We start from the raw sequence: 26,586 nt of genomic DNA, 5'->3' as shown, positions 1-26,586 counted from the left end.
TTGGAATATCACCGCGGCTGATCAAATCCCAAATGGGCATCTGTTGTAAATGAAGAGACCTTTGTGCGTGTTAGGTGCAGGTGAGGCCCTTCGATGATTCCTCCATCCCCTGCGTCATGTAGGCCGAGGTCAAGTCCAGCTTCGTGAACATTTTTCCTCCCGTCAGCGTCGCAAGTAGGTCGTCCGCCTTTGGTAGCGGGTATTGATTATTAACAGGGAGAAAATGATTGATAGTTACTTTGTAATCACCACGATTCTGACGGTGCCGTCTTCCTTGAGGACTGGAACAATCGGACTGGCCCACTCGTTGAATTTGATCAGCGAAATGAAGCCCTCTCTTGCAGCCGGTCCAGCTCAATCTCCACCCTCTCTCTCATCATGAACGGTACCGCTCTCGCCTTGTGATGGATGGGTTGCGCCCCCGAAATCAAATGGATCTGCACTTTTGCACCTTGGAACTTCCCGATGCCCGGTTCGTACAGCGAGGGGAACTTGTTTAGGACCTGGGCACATGAAGTGTCATCGACGGACGAGAGCGCTCGGACGTCGTCCCAGTTCCAGCGTATCTTTCCCAGCCATCTCCTGCCGAACAGCGTGGGGCCATCGCCCGGTTCCACCCAGAGTGGTAAATTGTGCACTGCTCCATCGTAGGAGACCTTTATGATAGCACTTCCGATTACGGGAATCAGTTCCTTTGTATACATTCTCAGTTTAGTACGAATGGGGGTCAGGATTGGCCTTGAGGTCTTGCTGCACCGCAATTTATCGAAAGTCTTTTTGCTCATAATGGACTGGCTCACGCCCATGCCCAGCTCCATTAACACCGGGAGTCCATTTAATTCAACCTTCAGCATTATCGGGGACACTTTGTGGTAAATGTGTGCACCCCATATACCTCTGCCTCCTCAGTCTGAGGATCTGGTTCGTCGTGATCCACCATGGATCTGTCCTCCTCTGCAACATGGTGGTTTGTAGGATTAGCAGGGTTTGCAGCTCGCCTGCACATAAATTGGAGGTGTCCCATTGTTCCACAACCCTTGCAAACGTATCCTTTGAAGCGGCATGAATGGAAACGATGATCACCTCCGCAGCGCCAACAAGGTGTTAATGGCCTTGCATTCATCACCTTTGATGGTGGACTCTGAGACATCGGAGGACGTGCAGCTGCAGACATATGAGTCCTGCCCTGTACATTATGATTCGAAAACAACATCACTTTGTTCGCAGTACTTACAGCAGCACTCGTGTGCTGATAGATTTGTTTGGTATTGTCACTGGTGGCGATGAACTCCTGGGCTATCGCTATGGCTTTACTCAAGATTGGGGTCTCTACAGTCAAAAGTTTGTGAAGTGTTACTTCATGGCCAATGCCAAGTATAAATAAGTCCCTGAGCATGTGCTCCAAGTGTCCTTCAAATTCGCAATGTCCTGCAAGGTGCCTTAGCTCGGTGACGTAGCTCACCACTTCCTGGCCTTCAGACCTCTTGTATGTGTAGAACCGGTACCTCGCCATCAGAACGCTTTCCTTCGGGTTTAGATGTTCCCGGACCAGTGTGCACAAATCATCGTACGACTTCTCTGTGGGTTTCGCTGGAGCGAGCAGATTTTTCATGAGGCCATACGTTGGTGCCCCGCAAACGGTGAGGAGGATCGCCCTTCGTTTAGTAGTGTTCGCTTCTCCTTCCAGCTTGTTGGCCACGAAGTATTGGTCGAGTCGCTCCACGAAGGTTTCCCAATCATCTCCCTCCGAAAATGTCTCCAGGATGCCCACAGTTCTCTGCATTGTTGCGGTGGGGTTAGTCATCTGTATCTCGTCGCCAGTTGTTATGACTTGAATAAAGAATCTGATCAGATACTCTAAGCTCAAAGTAATGTGTGACCGTAGTCCTTTATTACAGGTCTCCAGAGTGCCTCTCCAGCCTTTGAGGTCTCCTTATGTACAGGTGCTCCCAAGGGATTATGGGATCCCTTGGGACTCCAGGGGATGAGCCCTTTGGTGGTTAAACAAAGTATTTACAGGTTTACATATATAACACTAACCTTTTGTGTTTCAAGCGCAAGTACCCCCAGGTCCCGCTGTACTGCAGAACTTTGCAATCTTTCTCCATTTAAATAATAACTTGTTCTTTGATTTTTTTTCAGCCAAAGTGCATGACCCCACACTTTTCAACATTATACTCCATCTGCCAAATTTTTGCCCACTCACTTAGCCTGTCTATGTCCTTTTGCAGATTTTTTGTGTCCTCCTCACACATTGCTTTTCCTCCCATCTTTGTATCATCAGCAAACTTGGCTACGTTACACTCGGTCCCTTCCTCCAAGTCGTTAATATAGATTGTAAATAGTTGGGGTCCCAGCACTGCGGCACCCAACTGGTTACTGATTGCCAACCCGAGAATGAACCATTTATCACTACTCTCTGTCTTCTGTTTGTTAGCCAATCCTCTATCCATGCTAATATATTACCCCCAACCCTGTAAACTTTTATCTTGTGCAGTAACCTTTTATGTGGCACCACTCACTCACTGAGCCACTTCCAAAGATGCACATAAATCTGTCCAAGAAGGCAAAGTGCTCAAAATAAAGATTTCAATGTTTGACAACACATTAGCAGAAACTCTACATGAACATTGGCTAAAAGAATCAAGTCTCTACCCTTGTGTGTTATTAGGTGGTATGAGTGGACAAGGATGAGGGTGAGTGCGAGGGCTTGTTAGTGAGATGGGGATGTGATAATGTAGAAAGAGAGGGTTGGGTGGAGGTGCAAGGTAAATTGGTGTGAGTAAGGATGTGCAGGAGTAGGGTAGGGAAGGCAGAGTGATGGGGATGTGATGAGTGGCACAGCAGAATGAGGTTGATTGCAGCTTTGCAGTAACCTTTCGTGATCTACTGAGATCATTGAAAGGTTTGCACCACTGCAGCCAGGTCTTCCTGACGTTATCCCTGCTTGTGTCCTCATGTGCATTGTGCAACCAGACTGTGTTGATGTCCTGGGGAGGTCTCTTCCGCCCTTTGGAAGGGAAGAGATCCTCCCTGCGTGCTGTGACTCCCTCCATAAGCATATGGAGGGAGTCTTGGGAGAGCCTGGGTGCAGCCGTGCACCTTTGTGCAGCGCTTGTCAGTGTTTGCAGAACCTCAATGCTGCAGAACACTGACAGCACAATTTGGACATGGTCCCGTTAAGGAAACCAGCTGATGACACGTCATCAAATGATATCATCAGACCTGCTTCTTTTTAATTGGCCGGGAACCTTGCAGGGCGGGAAAGCCGTGGGGGAAGCCAGCATATAGCAGGAGTGGGGTCGCAGTCCGCTACCTACCTTGGCCACACTGATCCCATCTGTGTAAGCGAAATCACGGCCGAGGTGTGGGAAAATGTGGTGGCAATATTTTACAGTGAAAGGGACATTTCTGTAAGCACATAAAGTTAATATGCTTTGAATCTATTTCTAATGTCCTTTTTATTTTTTCATTTTTGTAAAAATCTGTAAATGAATCAGCTTTTTTTTATCATCCTAACACTAACAAAGTCATCACCACTGTCTTCACTCCAACATTCGATAACTTCACCAAAGCAACTTACATCTTCGATCCCCATGTCTAAAAAATAGTGCATTCAGACACGTTGGTACGTTTTCTTTGTATGAAGAAATTCCATCTTTCATTTAATTGTAATTTTCATTGCTAATTGTCCCAAAATCATCATACTCCTCACCTTTCTCCCATTGCAGTAATGGTGAAATTTGAAAACTTCAGTCTATATATGTATTTTTATAAGTTAGTAAATAATGTTTGCGCTTTGTTAAACTTATACATTAAAAAAACACATATCCAATTCACTTAGTAGTGAATTGGGAACTGATGAGGTATATAATATATTCACATTTTACATCTTGGGTGAAATTTCTGTAAAGACCGAACTTTCTACTACAGGATTTGCAATTGTTTGTAACTCATCAAAATTTTGAAAAGATTGATTAACTTTAACAATATAATAATCCTAATTATTTCTTAAACTGTGTATAGTCACGAGCACAATCATTTCAATCAATGAGATAAGTGAATTTGACCTTTGCAAGTGAAAACTTACTCCCATCTGCAGTTAAACTTTAACGACCTAGGAGTCTTGTATTAAATCTATTTTTCATAATAGAATTGTATTCTGCGGGCTTATTACAGCAAAATATACCCTTCAACAAAAGTGTCCTATGGTTCTTTAATTTATAGAAGTTTATGTTTTCAAGTTGCCGGGATGCAGAGTATATCTTGGAAGTAGCCCAGGGACACACAGATCCATCAAGATACAAGGGAAAATGGTCAAGTGGGCTTGCCAACTAACACAAGTAAGGGGAACCCTGTCAGGCCACTGCCTTGGACACTGTGAGTTATCTAAACTGCTGCCATTTATAATGCCAGGCACCTGAAAGTCAATGAGAGATTTTCACTGGATTTATAAAATTAGAGTACAAGAAACTATGTAGGTTTGATTTGATTATGATTAGAACAGCAATACTGTTGCATTAACTGCAATTTTATAGAATTATTGCTGCACAATGTGAACCATCCTCCTATTTGGGTGAACTCAAAAACAAGCCAGCCATTTTATTTTATAAATATAATTTAAAAAAAATTTAAACTGCAAACAGCATAATTAGTTGTACATGTGTAGATTCCTGACTGAATTATTTAGAAATCAGAAACATTTGGGTTGGTTCTCCACCCACAGTGATACAGAAGTCAATACAATCTACCCATTCATTTTTGGTTTTTGCTCATGAAATATTGAATCATTCAGTAATTCAAATTATGCAATATAGAAAAATGATACCAGTGCATTTTTGTGCTCAATTTCAATTCAAAATTAACAGACAATTCAAGTTAAGGGTACACTGTAGTCACTATCATCATATTTATTATGTTCAGAATAACTCCACAAGACTGTGTTGTAAGCTCAAACCATTGTGACCTTGGTCTCTTTAACGTAACTCCAAAGTGAGGAAGCAGCATGGTGGATTGCCTTTTATACCTGCTTGCCCAGGGTGCACAGGTGTCCCTTAGGTCTCCCACAGGTGTGCCCCCTGGTGGCAAGTCTTACACATTGGTGAAGTTTGCATACATAACATCACTCCGCCCGCCCCCCCCCCCCCCAAAGTCTTATGTACAAGTTATTTACAGATTCAGGCAATGTGCGTTCCTGGGTCGATCGCCTGAGTTGAAGTCCTGGCATGGGTGAGATGATCGGATCATTGCTGCACGGCAGCGTGGCTGGTCTGATCAGACTATCGGGCATGGTGGGGTCATCCTCGTGGTTGACAGCTAGGTCGATTGCTGGTTGGGTGTGTGTTGGTGGATCATAGATGGTAAAGTCTTCTTCAAACTTCTTGGTTGTCAATGAATCGTAGTTTGATCTGATCCAAATGCTTTCTGCACGTTTGCCCTTTCAACAGTTTAACAACAAACACTCTATTCCCCTCCTTGGCTAAAACAGTGCCAGCAATCCATTTGGGACCATGACCGTAATTGAGAACAAACACAGGATCATTAGCCTAAATGTCACGCGATACAGCCGCGCGATCGTGATACGCATTATGCCGGTGCCGCCAGGTTTCTACGTGACCATTGAGATCCGGGTGGACTAAGGAGAGCCTGGTTTTGAGTGCTCTCTTCATTAACAATTCTGCAGGGGGAACCTCAGTAAGCGAGTGGGGATGCTTCCGGTAGCTGAGCAGGGCCCGAGATAACCGGGTCTGCGAGGAGCCGTCCGTTACGTGCTTCAAGCTCTGCTTAATGATTTGGACAGCCCGTTCCGCTTGACCGTTGGATGTGGGCTTAAATGGGGCAGACCTGACATGCTTAATGCCATTGCGGGTCATGAACTCGTTGAATTCCGAGCTGGTGAAACACGGTCCATTGTCACTAACAAGGACGTCGGGCAAACCATGGATGGCGAACATGGCCCTGAGGCTTTCAATGGTGGCAGTGGACATACATGATGACATTATTATACATTCAATCCATTTAGAGTAAGCGTCCACTGCTACTAGAAACATCTTTCCTAGAAAAGGGCCAGCAAAATCTACGTGGACCCTAGACCACGACCACAGGCTCAGTGGGGCCTCCCTGGATCTGTTGCTCAACTGTGAGCAAGTGTTGCATTGGTGTACGCATGACTCCAATTGGGAGTCAATGCCGGACCACTAAACGTGCGACCTGGCGATAGCCTTCATCATGACTATGCCTGGGTGGGTACGGTGTAGGTCGTGTATAAACGTTTCCCTGCCTTTTTTTGGCAAAACCATAGGAGACAATGCAATTGGATGGACAATTCATCCTTACGTTGGTGGAACGGCTTAATTTCAACTTGCATTTCCCTGGGAACCGCCGGCCAGCTTCCATTAAGGATGCGGCTTTTTACTAGTGATAGCACAGGTCTTGGCTAGTCCAGGTCCTGATCTGGTGAGCCGTGACGGGTGACCCCTCGCTCACAAAAGCATCCATTACCAGAAGCAACTCTGCAGGTTGCACCATTTCCACCCCGGTGGTGGGCAATGGTAGCCAACTGAGGGCGCAGCGCAGTTCTCAGTGCCTGGTCTGTGGCGGATTACATGGTCATACGCAGACAATGTTAGTGCCCATCTTTGGATACGGGATGAAGCATTGGTGTTGATACCTTTGCTTTCTCAGAGCAGTGAAGTAAGCGATTTGTGGTCGGTTTCGAGCTCGAACCGGAGACCGGTGCATTAACCCCATATACACATGCTAACACTTCTTTCTCAACCATACTGTAGGCTCTTTCAGCCTTGGATAAACTTCTGGACGCATATGTAACCGGTTGCAGTTTGCCTGACACATTTGCTTGCTGTCACATACAACCGACCCCGTACGACGATGCATCACAAGCTAGTGCTAAATGTTTACATGGGTCATACAATACAAGTAACTTGTTAGAGCATAGCAGGTTTCTGGCCTTATTAAAGACTGTCTCTTGAGATTTACTCCAAACCCAGTCGTCACCCTTGCGTAGCAATAAATGCAAGGTTTCCAGCAAAGTGCTCAACCCCGGTAGCAAGTTACCAAAATAGTTGAGGAGTCCCAGGAACGAACGCAGCTCCGTCACATTCTGTGGTCTGGGTGCATTCTTGATGGCCTCTGTCTTGGAGTCCATGGGTCTGTGCCGTCTGCAGCAATCTTTCTCCCCAGAAATTCGACCTCTGGCGCCAGGAAAACACACTTCGAGCGTTTCAGCCTGAGTCCCACTCTGTCCAGTCGCTTTAGAACCTCTTCCAGGTTGTGCAAGTGTTGCGACCAGTGATCAAGATGTCGTCTTGGAACACCACGGTGCATGGAACCGATTTCAGCAGACTCTCCATGTTCTTCTGGAAGATGGCCGCAGCCGATCGAATCCCAAAGGGGCATCTTTGGTACACGAACAGTCCTTTGTGCATGTTGATGCACATCAATTTCTTTGACAGTTCAGCCAGCTCCTTTGTCATGTAAGCAAAGGTTAGATCTAGCTTGGTGAACGACTTTCCCCCTGCTAGCATTGCGAATAGGTCCTCCACTTTAGGTAGTGGGTACTCGTCCTGTAACGAGACTCGGTTGATAGTTACCTTGTAGTCCCCGCAGATTCTGACCGTCCCATCGCTCTTTAGCACTGGCACGATTGGATTGGCCCACTCATTGAACTCGACTGGCGATATGATTCCCTCTTGTTGAAGTCTGTCCCGCTCGATTTCGACTTTCTCTCGCATCATATATGGGACTGCTCAGGCTTGAGATGAATGGGCCGTGCTCCAGGACCAAGATGGATCTGCACCTTGGCGCCTGTGAAGTTGCCGATGCCTGGCTCAAATAACGGCGGGAATTTGTTTAGCACCTGGGCGCACGAGGCATCATCCACCGAAGACAGTGCTTTGATGTTGTCCCAGTTCCATCGGATCTTTCCTAGCCAGCTTCTGCCGAACAGCGTTGGGCCATCGCCTGGTACAATCCATAGTGATAAATCATGCACCATCCCGTCGTACGATACTTTCATTGCACACTGCCGATAACAGGTATGAGTTCTTTGGTGTAAGTGTGCAACTGCTAAAGTGTGCAGTTTTGGCCTCTGCCTTGTTGCCCCATAGTTTCTCAAAAGCTTTCTGGCTCATGATTGATTGACTCGCCCCCGTGTCCAATTCCATGGAGTCTGGAATGCCGTTAAGTTTAACTTTTAACATTATCGAAGGGCTTTTGGTAGTGAAGGTGTGTACCCCATATACTTCCTCTTCATCCTCAGGTTGAGTAGCCTCTCCTGCTCGTTCAGCGTGATCCGCACAGGATCGGTCGTCCTCTGCTGACTCTGCCGCATGGTGAGTCAGAGGTCGTTTACACATTCTCTGGAGGTGCCCCATTGTTCCACAGCCCTTGCACGCATAGTGTTTGAATTGACATTGAGGGGCCCTATGATTGCCCCCACAGCGCCAACATGGTGTTAATGGATACGCATTCACATCCCACAACGGCCTCTGAGTCACCCTAGGCCAGGCCTCTGCGGTCATGTAGACCCTGCCATGTACAGTTCTGCCAGCTGAAGGCATTATTTTATGCACAGTACTTTCCGGTGAGCTTCGATGCTGTGAAGATATGTGTTTCGTGTTGTCGCTCGTGGATATGAAAGCCTGGGCTATCGTGATGGCCTTGCTCAGATCTAGGGATTCGGCAGACAGCAGTTTGCGAAGAATGACCTCGTGGCCAATTCCAAGCATGAAAATGTCCCGCAACATTTCCCCCAAAGATCCGGCAAATTCACACTGTCCTGCAAGGCGTCTTAGGTCGGCGACAAAGCTCGCCACATTCTGGCCCTCTGAGCTATGGCGCGTGTAAAAGCGATACCTGGCCATTAGGATGCTCTCCTTCGGCTTGAGGTGTTCCCAAACCAGCATGCACAGCTCTGTGTAAGTCTTGTCCATTGGTTTGACCGGTGCCAACAGATTTTTGCCGAGGCCATATATCGAAGACCCACATACGGTGAGGAGAATCGCCCTGCGCTTGACCGCCGCCTCAGCCGTGTCCAGCTTGTTGGACACGAAGTACTGGTCGAGACGCTCAATGAAGGCTTCCCAACAAATCTCTCAAGAATACCAACGGCAGCCATTACCACCTGAAAGTTCGTGATCTGTAACTCGTCGCCAATTATTATGTTCAGAATAACTCCACAAGACTGTGTTGTAAGCTCAAACCATTGTGACCTTGGCCTCTTTCATGTAACTCCAAAGTGAGGAAGCAGCATGATGGATTGTCTTTTATACCTGCTCACCCAGGGTGCACAGGTGACCCTTAGGTCTCCCACAGGTGTGCCCCCTAGTGGCTGGTCTTACACATTGATGAGGTTTGCATACATAACAATATTTATATTATATCTTCCAGTAATTCAACAACACCTTGTATTTATATAGCAACCTTAAACATAGTAAAATATCGCAAGGTGCTTCATAGGAGCATTATCTGACAAAATGTGATACCGAGCCACATAAAGACATATTAGGAGAGGAGACCAAAAGCTTGGTCAAAGAGGTAGATTTTAAGGAGCAACTTAAGGAAGGAGAGCGAAGGTAGAGAGGCAGAGAGATTTAATTTAATTTAAATTGCTTCGGTGAGTTTACGCCGAAGTCTCTCGTTGATTAGTAACCTTGCAGCCAAAGGTCCCAGAAAGATGCAGACCAGTTGCGCACATTCAAACTGATATGCTGCAGGTCTAATTTTTCTCCCTTTTTGGCAGTGCACAACACCTGGGGATGTGGGGAGGGGAAAGAGGAGAGGCGCCAAACCTCTGTTCTCTAACCCTCCATGAGAAGCCGCTGGAATTTTGGGCTGTGGCACCACTGTCTCCATGGCAGAAGCCAAGGTGCCTGAGGGGGCGGGGGAAATGAAGAGAATCCAGATGCAGGTGAGTACCTGTATCTCTGCTATCTCTCAATGCTTCCGCTCCCCGTCCCTTATACAGCATCCCAATAGGGACTGGTGTGACCATTCTAATCCTTCGTTTTTTTCTTTCCACAGGTCATTTAATGTGCCGGAAGGCAGTCACTTTGGGGGGGAACGAGGTGGAGGAAGGAGCGGAGAGGGAGGGGGTGTAACATCTAGAGGATATGGACCCTGACCCTTTTGTGTACCTTATCCTCACTGAGTTGGCACACAACAGGGCAATGCAAGGCCAGAGCTGTACACCTCACTTCTTGCATGCGAGTGTACACTTCTCTCCACCTTCAGGTCACCATCCCCAAGCAGAGTCAGCATCACCCAGCTCTCTTCCACCAGGGACGAGCGCAGACATGTTCCATCATGGAAAGTGTGCAAATCAAAGCTGGGTGAGCTCTCCAATGTTGCAAGCCAGTTCCGGGAACAAGTGATATTCTGAGGAGGTGTAGGGTGTCACCACCATTCTGGTGAGGCTGGCTAGAAGGCGGCCAGAGCCACGGGACTCTGATTTAGCAGCTGAGAGATGAGGTGATGCCTGCTGGTGGAGCATTAGAGGGACATGAGGACTCTGAGGTCCATCATTACATAGAATTTCATAGGATATACGACACAGAAACAGGCCATTCTGCCCAACCAGTCCATGCTGGCGTTTATGCTCCACTCGAGCCTCCTCCCGTCTTTCCTCATCTAAATCTATCAGCATAACCCTCTATTCCCTCCATTTAAATGCATCAGCAGGAACCTGGAGCTTCTCATGGTCTATCTTCCAAGTGATGCTAAAGGATGTTAGAGCTGGCGATGTTAGAGCTGTAAGAACGAATGCAGCAGGTGGTGGCTGCATTAGGATTCGCAGTAGGTCCCCAGGTAGAGGTACGGTAGCAAATTTCTGCTCTTGAGGCTTTGGGTGACATACTGGAGGGTTCTATGATGGCTTCCAGTCTCTTACAGAGGCCTTGCAGGATCTGACAGCTGCCAGCATTCCAGCCATCGAGCTGATGACTGGGGCCGCAGATCCAGGCCTTAATGGAAGGGCAACAGGTGCGGTCCAAGTCCATGCGATTGCCACCGTTCATTGTGGCTGCAACAGCCAGAATGCTGACCTTCTAACAGCAGACACTGTACCATCTGTACACGGCAGGCTGCAGGAGGCAGCCCAGGATCACCCTCCTGCTGGGATGTAGCCAGCAGCAGTCATGGTCCAGGAGCACATGACAGTCAGCATGGACCCACCACACTTCCACGAATTATCAGCTCATCACGTCCTACCTTTCCAATCCTAAGGAATCTAGAATCTATTATTAAGGACGTAGTAACAGGGCACTTAGAAAATAATAATAGGATTGGGCAGAGTCAACATGGATTTATAAAAGGGAAATCATGTTTGACAAATCTGTTATAGAGTTTTTTGAGGTTGTAACTAGCAAAATAGATTAGGGGGATCCAGTGGATGTGGTGTATTTGGATTTTCAGAAAGCATTCGATAAGGTGCCACACAAGAGGCTACTAAACAAAATCAGGGCTCATGGGATTGAGAGTAATATACTAGCATGGATTGAGGATTGGTTAACGGACAGAAAACAGAGATTAAGAATAAACGGGTCATTTTCAGGTTGGCAGGCTGTAACTAGGCAATAAGGATCGGTGCTTAGGCCTCAGCTATTCACAATCTATATCAATGATTTGGATGAGGGGACCAAATGTAAAGCCCTGTATATCCAAGTTTGCTGATGATACAAAGCTAGGTGGGAATGTAAGTTGTGAGGAGGATGCAAAGAGGCTTCAAGTGGCTATAGACAGGCTAGGTGAGTGGGTAAAAACATGGCAAATGAAATATAATTTGGAGAAATGTGAAGTTGACCATTTTGGTAGGAAAAATAGAAAAGCAGCATATTTTTTAAATGGTGAGAGATTGGGAAATGTTGGTGTTCAGAGGGACCTGGGTGTCCTTGTATACGAATTGAGAATCTGTATCACTGTAGCTACCAACTTTATATGTATTATCCGTACTAATTTCAAATGTATTAACTCTTTCTAAAATGGACGCTCATGGTTATTGCTGACTCTTTAGATCTCACTATAGGGGAAAACAATGAGTGACTTGTCTTTGTTAAACAACCTTGAGGGACCGTATATGTGAATGTAGCAACAGATGTAGGAATAGTCAGAAAAGCAGAACTATGCGAGCCTTCTTTGTCTGCAAAACAAGGATAAGCTGGAGATGACTTAATCTTCTCTCATGATTAGGGACATTGCTTAATTAACTGTGTAAATGACTAATTTAGCTTGTATCTATGCCACAGTAGCTGATGTGATAGGACAATGAAAAGGGGTTGTACCATTCATGAACTGTATAAATGTATTGATTTTGTAATGATTTTTGCTTGCTCTGGTGGATTCGACAGACTCATGGAGTCGGTGCCCCTTTATCAGAGCAAGACCCTTCATCGATGAAGCTTGAATAAAGTTAGTCTGAAACAAACTTTAAAGTATTCGAGTCAGTGTATTCGCTGAAACAGATTGAGGTAAAAGAATCCGTAGCAACATTTGGTGTCAGAAGTGGGATCTCAACGGACGACCGCCGGTAACTTGCGAACTAAGAACCGAACTAACCTCGGATGAGACGGGAGGAAAATGGCCATCGGAGTGAGTATTCTTTAAATACCACCTCGGTTTCCTCCAGTCCAAAAGTCTGAAGAAAGTTTTGCCGCTCACTAGATCTCAGGTAGCATCTGAACGAGATCCAGGTCAATCTGTCGAATACCGTTTAAACTTAGAAAATAAGTGTCCAAGTCAGGTACGACGTCGACCTTGTATATCACTTGGCCCGTCTAGGCGTTGATCGGACTTAAACAGACTAACCGGGATACGATTACCGCGGGCGACGCGAGGGGGATTGTGTAAATTTGACTTGTACTTATGCCTGGTACGGTGTATACCTTGTATATCACTTGGCCCGCCTAGGCTCTGGATAAGATAAACTACCTTTACCGCGGGGCGATGCGAGAGGGATTGTGTAAAGTTAACTTGTACTTATGCCAGGTACGGTGTCGACCTTGTATATCACTTGGCCCGCCTAGGCTCTGGATAAGATAAACTACCTTTTTACTGCGGGGCGACACGGGAATGGGCAATCACTTAGACAGTACTACGAATGCGGGCAGCCCACTACAGAAGTTATGCGAAGAATTCCCCGAAAAGGCTGAACAAATTACTGGGAGATTAATTTGGAAAAAGGGATAAAGAAAAAGGGATAAAAGCTTAATTGCCACATGGAGACAATATTGTCAAAAAACTAAAGATTGTAACTTGTGTAACTACGTAATGCCATTAAAAAAAAGCTGATAGTGACTATCTTAAGTGACATATGGATCCAAAAATAGAGCCGGCCAAATAATTAATAGGCTTTGTGAATGAAGAGAGACTTTTGTGAATGTCTGTCGTTGAGTGAGAGTCCTTGTGTGATTTTTTTGACTGCAGAAGCCTGTTTGGAAAAATAGTGCAGCTCCACCCACTTTTCCAAACAGAGTGAAAGTTTTTTTTAACCCTTTGTAGTGTTGTCCTGTATGTGGGAAGTTTTAAGACATTTTAAGTTAGAAACGCAGGTGTGCATTTATTCGGATGAATCACTTCTGTCAAGTTGGCAGGAAAACGCCACTAAGTTAGGATTATCATTAATGGAAGGAGGACATGTTAAACACCTAGATATATTAAAGAGAAAGTGCGCGCACGAAAAACGTACCAAGAGCTCCACTCGGACCTCTGAAAAGGGTATTGATAGACTACGTAGTCAAATGGTTCGCCTTGCATTGACCGAGGCTGATGACGAAATTGAATTTCAGTAAACAAAATAGCTATTAAAAATGTGTGGTCTCGTTTTAAATCAATTAAAAATAAATCTTTGGCAAGTACTTGAATTAGAAGTTAAAAAAAAATTGGAGTTTAATCTAAAATGCTGTCTTTCCTGATGAGAAGACTTTTATTATGACGGCTTGATAGAGAATTCAAACAGGCTCATTTAGACAGACTGTGAAAATTCACAGACCCCCAAGTCAAGGCTGCTACATGCAGTTCGGCATGTTGCATTAACTCATCAATCAACTTGACATTTTCGGACCTTGGGTAGCGAGCCAATAAAACGTTAATAAACTTTCAGTTGAGCCAATAAGGTCAAAGAAGGCGAGTTCTTTTCTGTAAATTGATCCAGGCATAAATACAGCCATTTTGACCATGTGGTTTCAGTAAGACAAAGAAACTGGCAATCAGCCAGCAGTTTGTTACTCTCTGCCGAGATTAAAAAGTTAAAACTACCATCGGAGTTTGTATTTCATTGGAAATTAAGAGATCTAACAATTTTGGCGCTGCGAACAGGATCGCTGAGGAAAGAAACTGAATTTTGGACATCGGACCTATATATAGAGGTAAGGATTCCTCTTTTTTTTTAAAAAGTCCTCGGTCAAAAGTCTATATTCGCCTCTCCTTCTACGCGATTCCGAAAGCCTCCGGTTTGCGAACCCTCCGGTTGGTAGTCGGCTTGAGGTCCCATCGACGTCTAAACTTCGGCGGTGTGTTAGTTAATTAATCACCGACCTAGTGATCGGCTAGCAGGCCTACGACTCGAGACCCCAGTAAAGAACTCAGTAAAGAAATGGCGGCAGGAGATAAGGGCAAAGAATTGCCTACAACTGTTAAAGGTGGACAGGCACCACCTCAAGTTTCGCTAGATTTAATTCTCGAACAGTTGAAAGAATACATAGAGCAACAATTCAACTTATCTAAAACCTGTATTAAGATCGAACAAGAGTACGGAACCTCCAAAGGACAATGGTCCTTGGACGAGATTAAAAGGGTCTGGGGAAAAACAACCCGTATGAAAAATAAAGAGCGAACTAGATGGTCCCTAGCGGTTATGGGCCAGATTCGAAACCAGAATGAAATTATAATGCGTTCCCAACATGATCGAGAACTGACCAGTACAAAGGATCAATTGCAAGCTGTTTGTGCACAGCTGCGACAGAAAAAGCTTGAACTTGAAAAGCTGGAAGCGGAAGTTAAAGATCTTAAAGGTGAAATGAAACAATGGAAAAAATCATTAGGTCAAGAGACAGTAATAGGAAAAGGAAAATGTATTGATCAATTCCCAGGGTACCCATGTTTGGATAAATTAAAAGCACAAACCCGAAGACACGACCGAGGAATAGAAACGAATTCTGAATCCTCCGACAATACAGTGTCGGAGGATGATGAAGAATTAGGGGTGCGCTTTGCCCCGTTTAAAAAAAGACGAGTTGTAGTCAAATCAGAAGAGACTGCGGATGAGGGCGGAACAAAAAAACAAAGAGAAGGGTGTATGCAGAATACTTAGTTCATGCTCCGGCAGACCCAGAGAAAATTGATAAATGGTCCAAGGAATTGCCCAATCCAAAGAAAGGGGGAGTAAAAACTTCATCCCTGGGACAGAGTGCAAATTTTGACCATAATGGTGCCAAAAATACAGGGAAGAAAATTGCACAACAAGGTAAATGAAGCTTTGGGGCAGAATGAGCAAGAATTAGACGCAGGATGGGAGGCGATTAAACACTGGCTGCAAGCCTTCAGTCCAGCTAAGACAGACTGGGGAAAAATTGCAGCCTGCCAACAGAAAGGAACAGAGGAGGTCCTGGAGTATGACGAGCGGTTTAGATGCACGTGGCTCGAACATTCGGGTATGAATAATACGGATGAGGAAATGGACCCCTGAAAGCAGCTTTCGTGGCAGGTCTGAAGCCAGAACTGTCCAAAATGTTTAAGGTAGTGTTACCGAACTGGGAAGGTAGAGGAACTACCTTTGCAGTATTGGTGGATCGATGTAACCAATTAGATCGGGCTATGGGAGCTAAAGTCCGAGCTGTACAGGCTATGGGATGGAAATCCCAGGATTCCGATAAACAGTTATTAGGAAAATTACCCGGAAAATGTCATTATTGTGGGAAAGAAGGTCACTGGGCCAAGACGTGCAGGGTAAAACAGAAACGTCGTGGCTGGGGAAGAGGACGCAGCCAGGGATACAATTCAGCCAACAAGCCAGGCTTGTCACAAGATAACGACCTCATAGAAGTATTTAAGCGACTGACAATACAACAACAGAAGGAGTTACTTGGGATAGCAAAAAACGATTAGAGCCCACCCTGGCCCCCCTCCTCGCACTAATACAACAAAGGGGAGATGGGCTATATATAACTGTGAGGGCGGGCGATAAGGATGTGGACTGTCTTTTAGACACAGGGGCGGAATTAACATGTTTACCCCTACAATATGGAGACTTTTTGCCGTTGGATGGTAGGGCACGTACAGCCTATGGAGTTGGGGGCCATAAAATGGAAATTAAAAAGGACAACACCGGTACTTATAGGGCTGGGTCCACATGAACTAACCACACCGGTCTGGATAGGCCCAGTAGATCAACCCCTTTTGGGAATGGACGTTCTAATCCAAATAGATTCATCGTTGCATTTCGAGGATGGTCGGGTGACATGGTCAATTAGAACTTTGAAGAAAGAAGAATTGAAGGAACACCCAATATGGGCTAAAGAGAACGATTGTGGCCTACTCCAGATGGAGCCTGCGTCATTTACAGGGACCAAGCCTCCATGCACTAAACAGTATCCCATCAGTCCAACTGCCATCGCAGGAATCTTACCGGTTATTCAGCAATTGGAGAAACAAGGGGTGCTTATTAAAACGCATAGCTCCTCCAATAGCCCCGTGTGGCCGGTACAGAAATCTAATGAGACTTGGCGTTTGACTGTCGATTATAGGAAAGCTAACCAGTGTATTGATCAAAAAGCTCCTTTGGTCGCAGATCCCTCCACCATTTTTAATGCCCTCAAACCGGAACATAAATATTTCTCGGTTATAGATATGGCCAACGGATTTTGGTCGGTGCCTCTGGCACCGGAGGTTCGATAGTGGTTTGCTTTCACTGTCCAAGGACAACAGTATACTTGAACCCGGTTACCGCAGGGTTTCCACAACAGCCCTACGGTATTCCACATAGCTTTACAAAGCCATTTGCGAGAATTACCTCCCCTGTTAATAAAAAGTCATCCAATATGTAGGCGATATCCTGCTAGCTTCAAACACGGAAGAACAGCATGAACAAGATTTACGAGCTTTGCTGGATCACCTTCGGCTGAAAGGACATAAAGCCAGCATCGACAAAGCACAAATATCCCAAGAAGAGGTTGTATACCTGGGACAAAAGATTTCACAAGGAAAGAGAGAACTTACCCAGGATAGAACTGCAGCCATTCGGGCTGCTAAAAAACCCACCACTATTCAGGAACTAAGGTCTCTTTTGGGATTGTGTAACTTTAACAGAAATTGGATTGACTCCTTCACATAGCTTGCTCAGCCACTGAATGATATTTTAAAGGGGAAACGTGCCTCTAAAGAAGCCATCACCCTCACTAAGGAACAGCAAGAGGCCTTCCTGAGTTTGAAAAAGGTTTTGTGTTCAGCACCGGCTCTGGGAATCCCCGACAGTGGTAAGCCATTTACCCTGTTTGTCCATGAGAAAGAAGGATACATGACAGCTATACTGACACAAGAACATGGGGATCGGCAAAGACCTATTGGCTATTATTCGGCAAAACTGGATGCGGTAGCCCTCGGATGGGGAAGTTGCCTAAGGGCCATGGAAGCTACATGTCAAGCGGTAATGATCACTGCGGGTCTAGTCCTCGACCAAAAGCTGATTGTCAAGTGTCCCCACACCATACAAGCTTTGCTGTCTATGAATAGAATGTCTCAGGTGACAGCAGCAAGATGGACCCGCTGGACAGCAGTTTTGGAAGCTCCTAATCTCCATATCGTCCGGGCCAACCCGGTTAATCCCGCAACTATGCTCCCGATGTCAGAATCGATGGAGCAAGAGGGGGGAGAATGTGAAGAGCATGACTGCGTGGAGATTTTAAAAGAAACAGAAGAAGCAGCCTTAGCAGCAGAGGAGCCTCTGCACAACCCAGACCTCATCCTGTTTACAGATGGTTCCTCCTTTGTTGACAATGGTACCAGAAAAGCAGGATGGGCAGTTACAACCTTATATGAGGTAGTGGCAAAAGGATGTTTACCCTCAGGAACGTCAGCACAACAGTCCGAGTTACGGGCCCTGTCAGAAGCATGTCGAATAGCAGAAGGACAGACAGCCAATGTCTACACAGATTCGCGTTATGCTTTTGGAGTCGCTCACGACTTTGGTCTGTTATGGCGGAAAAGGGGATTCCTCACTGCTGCTGGTACACCTATCCGAAATGGAAAAGAAGTCCGAGACTTACTGGAGGCCATACAATTACCTCAGGAAGTGTCCATCCTGAAGTGTAAGGCACATACCAAGGAAAATACCACAGAAGCACAGGGAAATGCCCTAGCCGACCAGGCAGCTAAAGATGCCGCCTCATAGGGCGTTCCTCCAGAAGAACCAACACAGATGTGCAGATTGAAAGCACTCAGGACTCTGACACGAGACCTTCAAACAATGCAAGGCGAGTGCTCCCGAGAGGAAAAATGGACATGGATTGAGGCAGGAATTAAGCTATGCGAAGATGGTGTCTGGAGACAAAGAGTTACCGACAAGCCAGTCGCGCCACAAGCGCTTATGCCTTTTTTAGCCCAACAGATCCACTCGTGGGGACACTTGGCCTCACAACAGATGACGGCACGGTTCCAGAAAAGCTGGTGGGGTCGGGGATTTAAAAAACATGCCCAGCTGGTAACAGACCGCTGTGTAGTCTGCCAGAAAAATAATTCTGGAACCATCTCGGTAATGCCCCAACTGAGGCCCCCTGCCCCTATCGGACCATTCCAGCATCTGCAGGTTGATTATATATCTCTTCCTTCATGCCAAGGATACACTAACATTCTTGTCATGGTCAACAGATTCTCTAGATGGGTAGAAGCTGTCCCAACTAAAAGAGCCACAGCCAATCACACTGCAAAGGTCTTGTATATGGATTACATTCCCCGATGGGGAGTCCCGAGTAGCATTGACTCAGATCAGGGAACACACTTCACAGGTGCTGTCTGCCAAGAAGTCTGTAGGTTACTGAACATTACGTGGGATTTACACTGTCCTTATCATCCACAATCATCAGGACAAGTAGAACGAATGAATCGAACTCTGAAACAACGGCTTGCCAAATATCACCAAGAAGGAACACCATGGCCCCAGGCACTACCAATAGTGCTATGTAGCATTAGGGCAACCCCGAACAGAACTACAGGTCTAAGCCCATTTGAAATTATAACAGGAAGACCCATGTCGCTGCCAGGAACTATCGATTTACGGAAAGCTGATGTTCACTTAATGAGTGACACTTTGTTATCAAACTGTCAGAACTTAACGAATGCTATTCGTTCTGTTTCCCGACAGGTATCGGCAGCTTGGGGTAATCCACCCGAAGGAGGACACGACATCATCCCGGGAGTCTGGGTGTATGTGAAAAAGTTGCATAAAGATTAGTGGGAAAGCGGGTTGTGTAGAGGACACAGAGAGGCTGCAAAGAGATTTAGATAGGTTAAGCGAATGGGCTAAGGTTTGGCAGATGGAATACAATGTCGGAAAGTGTGAGGTCATCCACCTTGGGAAAAAAAAAAGTAAAAGGGAATATTATTTGAATGGGGAGAAATTACAACATGCTGTGGTGCAGAGGGACCTGGGGGTCCTTGTCCATGAAACCCAAAAAGTTAGTTTGCAGGTGCAGCAGGTAATCAGGAAGGCAAATGGAATGTTGGCCTTCATTGCGAGAGGGATGGAGTACAAAAGCAGGGAGGTCCTTCTGCAACTGTATAGGGTATTGGTGAGGCCGCACCTGGAGTACTGCATGCAGTTTTGGTCACCTTACTTAAGGAAGGATATACTAGCTTTGGAGGGAGTACAGAGACGATTCACTAGGCTGATTCCGTAGATGAGGGGGTTACCTTATGATGATAGATTGAGTAGACTGGGTCTTTACTCGTTGGGTGCCAAGTGGGAGGGACCTTATCAAGTGTTATTGACCACCCAGGCAGCTGTTAAAGTCCAAGGAAAGAAAGCCTGGATCCACGCTTCACACGTTAAACGAGCACCCGTAACTGAAGCTGATATCTAATAAGGACAATACCTTTTACTTTTATATTGTTTGTTTATGTTGATTAAATGTTGTTGCGACCAGGCGGCTGTAGCTGCTGTCCCGCAGGTGAGACACCTTGCAGGTCCCAGCAGACCGTCTGTACGTGGCACAGGGGTATGTTATGCTTAAGGAAAGGTGGTTTACTAGTTGAATTAAGATATTGATTTGGATTAAATTGGAATAAGGTTAATTAACCTACTAAAACCAGACTTCCATTGTGGCCACGATGGAACTCGGGTTGGTGTAAATTTGTGTGGAAGCTACTAGTCCGGACATGTGGCGAAACACATCAACAAATTTTAGAAGGAAACTCTATTAACATGTATGAAATTATTTTGTAGAATGTTTAACCAGTGATACCTGATGTTTTATGATTCAGTTTGTGAAAGAATCAAAGGGGGGATTGATAGAGAATTCAAACAGGCTCATTTAGACAGACTGTGAAAATTCACAGACCCCCAAGTCAAGGCTGCTCCATGCAGTTCGGCATGTTGCATTAACTCATCAATCAACTTAACATTTTCGGACCTTGGGTAGCGAGCCAATAAAACATTAAAAGACTTTCAATTGAGCCAATAAGGTCAAAGAAGGCGAGTTCTTTTCTGTAAATTGATCCAGGCATAAATACAGCCATTTTGACCATGTGGTTTCAGTAAGACAAAGAAACTGGCAATCAGCCAGCAGTTTGTTACCCTCTGCCGAGATTAAAAAGTTAAAACTACCATCGGAGTTCGTATTTCATTGGAAATTAAGAGATCTAACACGGCTTTACTAATGATTTCTGCTGTTTTAACAGATTCCTAATTTCTAAGCAAGTTTTGAAGGCACAAAGACTTAAAAAAAAAATTTCGGGTGATTACGCGAAGTCACGTAATGACATCAGGTCTTCTTACAAACCTGTAAAGGAGTTAACCCTTTCCATTGACAGCCGTTTTATACTGAACATTATTAATTTAGATTTCTTAATAGAATAAAGACTCACCTGACAGATGAAGGAAATGGTGGGATAGTCAGAATAAAATAGAACTAGCTTATGTATAATACTTGCCTGATACAATAAAGAAATAGATACTCAAACAAAACAAATTCAAGAGTTAAAAGGCTAAGATAAATAAGCTGAAAGAGATTTTTAAAAAACGGGACCAGACAGATACAGATAGTACAGTGCACAGCCATAGCACCATTACCTGTGGCAAAAGAGCCAATGTACCCCACGGTGGGGAGCCCACAAACCCAACCTAACCCTGACCTCCGATTTCACGGAGTGACCTCGACATGCATGGATAAAAGATGAGTCAGACTAAAACCTTGCAAAGGATAAGTCAGCCTCGGAAAAACCAATGCCAACCATCCAAGATGTCATTAAAGCACAGCAGGACGCTCGTGAAAAAGATAAACTGTTGTGGAAAGATTATGGATGTACCTATGACAATGTTTCTAAACTCTGGACCACTCCCGCGGAACAGACTTGCATGTCTGACGAGTTGGCCCTATGGGTTATTGAATGTATGCACTTTGCTACTCATTGTGGAGCAAGGACAACAAGTGACACACTTTTGGCCACTTGGTGGCACCCTAGACTCCAGGCGCTGGCCCAGAACATCAGTAGTCGCTGCCTTGTTTGCCAACAGCATAATCCGAGGAAAGGAGTCCCCTGTGATTGGGGTAAGACGCCCCTACCAGAAGGTCCCTTTGAGATCTTGCAGTTGGACTACATTGAGTTGCAAAGAGTTCAGTGTTACAAATATGTGTTAGTAATAGTAGATGTGTTTAGCAAATGGATCGAGGTTTACCCTACCCTGGACAATAAGGCTCAAACTGTTGTTAAGGTGTTAATGAGGGAAATCGTTCCTAGATATGGTATCCCAGCTCGACTGAGTTCCGATAATGGCCCTCACTTTATTGGCCAAGTTAACAAGGAATTCTGTTCCCAGATGCGCATTAACCAGCAGCTGCATTGTGTCTACCGACCCCAAGCTCGGGACTAGTTGAACGTGCTAATCAAACTCTTAAAACCAAGCTTGTGAAACGGGTAGCATCAACCGGACTCAATTGGCTCAAACTCCTTCCCATAGCCCTATTCCAGATCCGAACTACCCCCGCCGGTAAGGCTAGACTGACCCCCGCTGATGTCATTTATGGTAGGCCCCTTAGGACCCCATGGAATCAGAATGTCCCCTCCACTGTCCAATTCCACCATATGACTGAGGAAATGACTACCTATGTTCTTGCCTTGACTCAGGCTCTGCGAATAGCCCACAACCAGGTCCGAGATGCTCACCTCGACCTCCCAGTCTTACCTGAATCGTCTCTCGTGGCACCAGGAAAGTATGTCCTGATTAAGAAATGGATTCGGAAGGGATTGGAACCTCGATGGGAGGGGCCTTTTCAGGTGTTGCTTACCACCCCCACCGCCGCCAAGGTTGAGGGGAGAAGCGCCTGGGTTCACCTGCACCACTGTAAACTTATCACCCTATAATGAACCCATTTTACTGGCTTTCCTAACCCTTATTTCTATTCCAGGCTTCCTCTTCTCCATAGCTGAATAAGGACCTTCTTAGAAGCTTCCCGATTGGCATAGTGAATCCCGAGGAAGGCAATTTGAATCCCCGCCCGGCACGATAGACGAGCATTTGTACCGGCAGTAGACTAAAGAGGAAACGAGGAAATCGGACTCTTCAACTCGGCGAAGGTTTTTTTTTCAAGAGGAGGAAAAGACCCAGTTGTCATCCAACTTACAGCTACTACTAATGTGTAATATTGTTTGAGCGTAACAAACATACCTAAGATAGCGTATATAATTGCGTTACTTTATGTCATCACGGTCGTAAAGCTAAAGGGGTTAGAAGATAACTTGTTTTCAAGATCCATATTCGGTTGCACGGCAATCGAACCGTGTGCTACCCACTAGCCCAATCAGTGGAAGCCCTGTTCGTGGCCACCCCTGGGTGGACCCCCCGCGACTTATATACGGCAGATACCTCGGACGTGCCCTGTGAGGGACAAACGGGCGAATATAAAAGGGGTATACAGGGAAGATGTGTGGAATTAATAGACTCCACGAATCCTGAGTGCAGGGGATCCCAGGGAAAGAACGGAGCGGTATGCTCAGACAATGCAAGCTACCCGCTTTGCTTCTCAGGGCAAGGGTGGGGATGTGTATATGCCCTGGTCCCCGGGAATGCCACCTGTGTGCAGACGCAGTGTGCCCGTCAGCACTGTCGAGTGCGTGGAGGCCAGTTTATCTGTACCTGTAACAAGCAAAGATGCCTGAACGTGACCGGGGGAAGGCAAGTTATCTGCGGACAGTGTAATGGAACTCAGGTCAGCTCAGAAACATGGGCATACCCGTTTGATGCTTACCAATTGGTAGGATCGGGCACAAATTGAAGGGAACCGAGCAATTGGTGGTATAATCAGTTCACGAGTGTTAGCAACACCGACGTAAAGTGTTATAGAGCTAAGGAAGGATTCGTGTTCCTCCTCAACGGCACCTTCAAGACAGCAACACCGACCCTCTCGGTCCTCTTCGCAGTAGGAACCATAGGACCACTCACTGTCCCATGCCCCAAAAGATTTCATACCCGGAAAAGGATAGTAACACGGGCCATCAGCAAGGAGTTCTGTGCCAATTGGGAGGATCCTATCACACTAGGATCATCACTCGGCTACGGGTTCCTCGGGGCCCTATCTGTAGGGGGATCAGTGGGGGTAATTAGTGCCAAAAATAGGAACTATCTTATTTGTGGGTTGCCCATCCTGGGAAACAGTACCTCTAAGGGATTGGATGCTATCAACCAGGAATTGTCTGAGCTGCGGCTATATACCCAACAGACCTGTTATGCAGTAGATTATCAGCTGGCCCAACAAGGAGGGGTCTGCACGATAATAGGAGACAAATGTATCACCCATGTCACGGACGAGTCCTACAATATCACCCAAGCTATTGATGCTATACGGAAACAACTCGATGAGTTTCGACAAGGTCCAAAGAAGGGGAATAGCTGGCTTGACTGGCTATTAGGGGGATCCTGGGGGTCCTATTTAACGCATGGGGTAGTTATTCTCGTTATAATAATAATTACCTGTTGCTTGATCATCAGTTGTTTTAATGTCTGTTGTAAATCATGATGGCAAAGTTGGAAAACTCTCTTACGGCCATGGACCCCCGGATTATGGTCCAACAAACTAAAGACCTACTCGATGATAACAAAGAGGATCAGGAGCGGGAATGCGAACGGCTAAACGCAATACTCCTGAATTAGCCACCAGAGTTATCATGAAATGATAAAAGGGGGGGAATGAGAATCTGTATCACTGTAGCTACCAACTTTATATGTATTATCCGTACTAATTTCAAATGTATTAACTCTTTCTAAAATGGACGCTCATGGTTATTGCTGACTCTTTAGATCTCACTGTAGGGGAAAACAATGAGTGACTTGTCTTTGTTAAACAACCTTGAGGGACCATATATGTGAATGTAGCAACAGATGTAGGAATAGTCAGAGAAGCAGAACAATGCGTGCCTTCCTTGTCTACAAAACAAGGATAAGCTGGAGATGACGTAATCTTCTCTCATGATTAGGGACATTGCTTAATTAACTGTGTAAATGACTAATTTAGCTTGTATCTATGCCACGGTAGCTGATGTGATAGGACAATGAAAAGGGGTTGTACCATTCATGAACTGTATAAATGTATTGATTTTGTAATGATTTTTGCTTGCTCTGGTGGATTCAACACTCATGGAGTCGGTGCCCATTTATCAGAGCAAGACCCTTCATCGATGAAGCTTGAATAAAGTTAGTCTGAACCAAATGTTAAAGTATTCGAGTCAGTGTATTTGCTGAAACATATTGAGGTAAAAGAAGCCGTATCAACAGAATCACTGAAAGTTAACATGCAGGTACAGCAAGCAATTAAGAAAGCAAATGGTATGTTGGCCTTTATTACAAGAGGATTTGAGTATGAAAGAGTAAAGATGTCATAGTGCAATTATATAGGGCCCTGATGAGACCACACCTGGAGTATTGTGTACAATTTTGGTCTCCTTACCTAAGGAAGGATATACTTGTCATAGAGGGAGTCCAACAAAGGTTCACCAGACTGATTCCTGGGATGGGGGTTGTCCTATGAGGAGAGATTGAGTAGACTAGGCCTATATTCCCTAGAGTTTAAAAGAATCAGAGGTGATCTCATTGAAACATACAAATTTCTTACAGGGCTTGACAGGGTAGATGCAGGGAGGATGCTTCCCCTAGCTGGGGAGTCTAGAATTAGGGGTCAGTCTCAAAATAAGGTGTCGGCCATTTAGGACTGAGATGAGGAGAAGGTCTCGAAGGTGGTGAATCTTTGGAATGTTCTACCTTAGAGGGCTGTGGAAGCTCCTGTGAAGGCTCAGTCGTTGCGTATATTCAAGAGAGATCGATAGATTTTTGGATATTAAGGAAATCAAGGGATATGGCGATAGTGCAGGAAAGAGGAGTTGTGGTAGAAGATCAGCCATGATCTTATTGAATGGCGAAGCAGGTTTGAGGGGCCAAATGGCCTCCTCCTGCTCCTATTTCTTATGTTCTTATATTCTAAGGAGATTACAACATGGTGCTGGGAAGCAATTGGCCAAAGGGCACATCTGTGCACCGGAGCCAGGTAGGGTGTCTGGAGGGAGCAGGGTGAATTAAATTCCTGTCTCTAATACCTTCTCTTTCTCCTCCTTTGTCCAGGGAGAGGGGGGCGGGGAGGTGTGGTCAAGCTGCCTCACTGGAATATTCTGACCATCACTGTTATGTCATGCTTATTCAATTACTACTTTAATTTTGAGCTACTGCTAAGTAAGCACTTTAATTCAAAGGGGTTAATGTAATTTAAAGGTTGAGTGTTCAAATCCCACTCCAAAGACTTGAGCACCAAATCACAGCTGACATTCCTGTGCACTACTGAAAGAGTGCTGCACTGTCAGAGGTGCCATTTTTCAGATGAGACGTTAAACCGAGGTCCCATCTGGCCACTCAGATAGATGTAAAAGAATCCAAAGCATTATTCAAAGAGGAGCCCAGAATTTCTTCTAGTGTTATGGCCAACACTTATCCCTCAACCAACAACACTGAAAAAACTTGATTAACTAGTCATTATCATATCGTTGTTTGTTATCTTGCTGTACACAAATCGGCTGCCGTTTTTATACATTACAACAGTGACTGACTACTTTTCAAATAGTACTTCATTGGCTGTAAAGCACTTTGAGGCCTCCTGAGGTCGTGAAAGGTGCTATATAAATCCAAGTCTTTCTTTTATTTCTAGGTAAACATATATATCTGAAGCCAAAGACTGCCCTAAGTGGAGGAAGCGCACCTCAAGTCTCGTCGCCGAGAGCATGCAGAAAACAAGCAGAAAACCAGACTCCCCACCCACCCTTTCCTTCAACGACTGTCTGTCCCACCTGTGACAGAGACTGTAATTCCCGTATTGGACTGTACAG

At 45.4% G+C, this 26,586-nt stretch overlaps 1 protein-coding gene across 4 annotated transcripts in view; it reads right to left on the bottom strand.

Annotated features, from left to right (window-relative positions):
* fbxl13 (F-box and leucine-rich repeat protein 13) overlaps positions 1-26,586 on the bottom strand; it is a 491,421-nt gene that overhangs the window by 464,451 nt on the left and 384 nt on the right. The gene's annotated exons all lie outside the window — the stretch shown is intronic.

Source organism: Pristiophorus japonicus, chromosome 13, assembly GCF_044704955.1.
Source record: "Pristiophorus japonicus isolate sPriJap1 chromosome 13, sPriJap1.hap1, whole genome shotgun sequence".
Lineage (NCBI taxonomy): Eukaryota > Metazoa > Chordata > Chondrichthyes > Pristiophoridae > Pristiophorus > Pristiophorus japonicus.
The sequence above is the reverse complement of the archived record's forward strand: the minus strand, read 5'-3'. Positions and strand labels throughout refer to the sequence as shown.